Source organism: Carcharhinus amblyrhynchos, chromosome 8, assembly GCF_965287045.1.
Source record: "Carcharhinus amblyrhynchos chromosome 8, sCarAmb.v2.hapA, whole genome shotgun sequence".
NCBI classification, from domain to species: domain Eukaryota; kingdom Metazoa; phylum Chordata; class Chondrichthyes; order Carcharhiniformes; family Carcharhinidae; genus Carcharhinus; species Carcharhinus amblyrhynchos.
In genome coordinates, this window is record NC_137331.1 from 80,586,249 (window position 1) to 80,590,626 (window position 4,378).

Here is a 4,378-nt window from a genome sequence, read left to right on the forward strand (position 1 = left end):
TCAGACAGAGCATATAAAGCACAGACAGTTTACAGATTACTGATTAGAATGCGAATCTTTACACCTAACCTGCTGTTCAAGTCTTGAAGTGGCCGACAATGTGAGTGGAAGGAGCACTGATCACAGGTTAATGAAATGTGTATTGTCTCCAGACAGTACAGTGAGTGAGGTTTTGCAAACCCAGGCAAGTGTTGGGGGTTACAGATAGTGCGACATGAACCCAAGATCCTTGTTGAGACCGTCCTCATGTGTGTGGAACTTGGCTATCAGTCTCTGCTCAGCGACTCTGCGCTGTCGTGTGTCGTGAAGGCCGCCTTGGAGAATGCTTACCCGAAGGTCAGAGGCTGAATGCCCGTGACCACTGAAGTGTTCGCCAACAGGAAGGGAACAGTGGTGTTCCCTTCCTGTTGGCGAACACTTCAGTGGTCACGGGCATTCAGCCTCTGACCTTCGGGTAAGCATTCTCCAAGGCGGCCTTCACGACACACGACAGCGCAGAGTCGCTGAGCAGAGACTGATAGCCAAGTTCCACACACATGAGGACGGTCTCAACAAGGATCTTGGGTTCATGTCGCACTATCTGTAACCCCCAACACTTGCCTGGGTTTGCAAAACCTCACTCACTGTACTGTCTGGGGACAATACACATCTCTTTAACCTGTGATCAGTGCTCCTTCCACTCACATTGTCGGCCACTTCAAGACTTGAACAGCAGGTTAGGTGTAAAGATTCGCATTCTAATCAGTAATCTGTAAACTGTCTGTGCTTTAAATGCTCTGTCTGAGGCCAGAACTCTCCATTCACCTGACGAAGGGACTAACCCGAAAGCTTGTGCGTTTACTAATAAATCGGTTGGACTAAAACCTGGTGTTGTCAGACTTTTTACTGTGTTTACCCCAGTCCAATGCCGGCACATCCACATAATGTTTTATGGCCATCCAGATTGAGGGAAACTGATTTAGGGACAATTTATTCCTGCCAATCAGCCTAACAGCACATCTTTGGGGTGTGGGAGGAAACCGGAGCGCACGGGGAGAATGCGCAAACTCCCACAGACACCGGCCCAAATCCATGTGTCTGCACAGCAATCAGCGATAGTCACTGAGCTGTCGTCTTGCCCAGTATCTTGTCCAGTTTAGGCACACACTAACAACATGAAGCACTAGGCCAATGTCGAACAACCAAGAGCAGCCCCAGTACGACCCATCGCATGTATGCCCCTTGTTGGACACGAGGTGGACCGACTTAAAACCTGTGAATGAAAAGAGAAAAAACATTATTATCATACTATACCCATTTACGTTACCAGGGACGCCCCAATGTTAATGACCCTTATTTAAAAGGACCTCCTGTATCCACTCATCTCCTACTTAGTCATGTGCCTGTCTAAGTTACTCTTAAAGGACTCTAGTGTGTTTGCCTCCACCACCTTACTTGGCAGAGCATTCCATACCCCCACTACCCTCTGTGTGAAAATCCTCCCTCTAATATCTGTGTTGTACCTCTCCCCCCTCACCTTAAGTCCATGGCCCTTGTACTCTGCAGCCAAGGGCAAGAGTCCAGACTGCTGCTTTATCTGTCCAGTGCTGGGATTCGGAACAACTGCTGTGAGCTGGAAAATCACTTACAGTGGGAGGGGCTGAATCCAGTGGTCATGGTTCATGTACGTACCAACAACATAGCTAGAACAGGGCAGGAGATTCTGTTGAGGGAGTATGAAGAGCTTGGGGCTAAATTAAAAGGCAGAACATCACAGGTAATAATTTCTGAATTATTTTGTGAACCACAAACAAATTAATAAAGGGTAAATAAGAGTAGAGAATTAACTTGTGACTCAAAGATTGATGTGGGAGAAGTGGTTTTGCCTCACAGGGCATTGGCACCATTACTGAGGAAAGAGGGAGCTGTACCATTAAGGAGGTCATCATCTGAACCACAGAATCGCTATGGTGCAGAAAAAGACCATTCAGCTCATTGAGTCTGCGCCCGCTCTTCGAAAGAGCATCCCATGCAGATCCTCCCCTCTGCCTTATCCCGTAACCCCATGCATTTACAATGGCTAATTGACATAACCTACACATTTTTGGACTGGTTAGTATTTGGGTAGGTTGTGATGATATCCTCAGTGATGAATACTCAGATATAGAAGACTAGATTCTTCCTTTGAGTAAGGGTCATAAGGTTTGTAACTATGACAGCAGATTAGAGCATTGTGGTTGGAGATAATCTTTCTTTATTATAAAGGATTATGTCACTCCAGACCAGGACTGAACAATGTTTACTTGCATGAGAGGACGTAATCAAACAGTGCCTGAGATCACCTGGCTGTGCGTATTGACAACATGAAGTGCAAGCAATAAATTGAAATTCATTGATAACTGATGCTCTGCACTCGAAAGTTCAAAGGCTATTTCCTAATTAGATTCTCCCTTACTTTGAAAAGCAAGGTCAGGAGAGAAGCTAAAACATTGAATGCCTTGAGATATATCATAATAGAGGCAGGATTTTTAAATTACATTTTAATTCATAATCTTTATATAATGATGATTTGCAACTTTATCCCAGTGAGCAGTCAGTCTGAAGCCAACTGAAGACTGGGCAAACCAATAACTCTGTGGAGTATTTCATCACATAGAAAGTGAGAGATGGTTTTTCAAAGATTGTTATATGGTAAAGGTTAGTGTGAAAAAAGGACTAGAGCAAAAAAAGATGTTGGCTTTTCCTGTCATTTTTAAACGCTATTTCAAAAAAGGTGAAGAATCGCTGCCAGCAACTTCATTTTTTAAAAGATTTAAAAGAATAAAAATGGACACCCTTGTCGTCCTCTAGGGAAAACTCTTCCCTGCCTCCCCCTTGGAACAGTCTCTCCCCACTGCACCTGCACTGCGCCACCCCCCCCCCCCCCCCCCCCTCCACCTCCTCTGCCCTCCCACCTTCACCCTGACCACTGCCATGGAACTCCCTCATGGAACCTCCCCCCAAGGAACCTGTTACTTCCATGCACTGATCTTGGCAGTGCCCAGACATGACCCTCTCCCCTGGGGATGTATTCACCTGTGCACCTCCAGCAGGTTCTGCACATCATGGGGGACCTGTGGTGATTAGGACACACCAATGTGAATGAACAATTTAACATGACGGAGGGAGCATCAGATGTAAAGTCTTGATTGACTATTTAAATTGATGCAAATTGCCTGTTATGTCATGGGGAGGGTGAGGGGGGCTGTGTGTGTGTGTGTAGGGGGGGGGTGTGGAATGGGGTGGTCAGAGACAATCGATTGGGGAAATCCTGCCAGTATAAAATCCATTTTGGGACTTCCACTCGATTCTCCACCCCCTCCACTTTCCCTGCTCTCAAATGAAGCAGTAGAAAACCCCCTTCGAGTAGCATATGTTGTTCTGTTAAATTTTACCACAAAACAGTTTGTTACATTATTGGAAAGGTGTACCCTACTTTTTTAGATAGTAGATGGTGCAGGTTTTGAAAGTGCTGTCAAAGGAGCCTTGGTGAGTTACTGAAGTGCATCTTGTAGATTGTACTGTTATCTTTCTTGCTGATGGTGGAAGGTGTGAATGTTTAATATGCTGGATAGGATGCCAGTCAAGCAAGCTGTTTTATTTTGGGTGGTGTTGTGGTTCCTGAGTGTTGTTGGAGCAGCACTCATCCAGACAAGTGGAGAGTATTCCATCCCTTGTAGAAGGTGGACAGCTTTTGGGGAATCGAGAAGTGAAACACTCGCCAAATAGTTCCTAGCCTCTGATCTGTTCGGGTAGGCCCATTTAGCTTTCTGGTCAATGGTGACCCATAAAATATTGCTGTTAGGGAATTTGATTATGGTGCCACTGCTGAATCTCGAGAGGAGATGGTTTGATTCTTTTGTTGGAGATGATCATTGTTTGGCATTTGCGTGGAATAAATTTAACTTGGTGCATGGGACATTGTCTGCTTCATTATTTGCGGATTGGGAACTGAACTGAACACCATGCAATCATCAATGAACAACCCAACTTTTTATCTTAACATAGAGGGAAGCTGACTGATCAAACAGTTGCAGATGGTTGGGCCTAGGACAGCATCTTGAGGAACTCATGCTGCAACGCCTTAGGGCTGAAATGATTGTTGTCCAACTGGGGGCGATTTATTAATGAAACACACTGTGCCTAGGGACGTGGCTCCCAAATGACATGGAGAGCCAGAATGATGAACAAGTCTCTCACAGCCAGTCAAGGACAGAGCTACTTCAAATCCCTTCCAGAATTTGCACATCAATTGCTCTGTTGAGCCAATCACAAGAAGGGGGAAGCTCTTTCCTGATACAACCCTCAGTCAGAATTATATTACCCATGCAGTTCGTGGTGTTGTGTGCCAGCGCAGAGA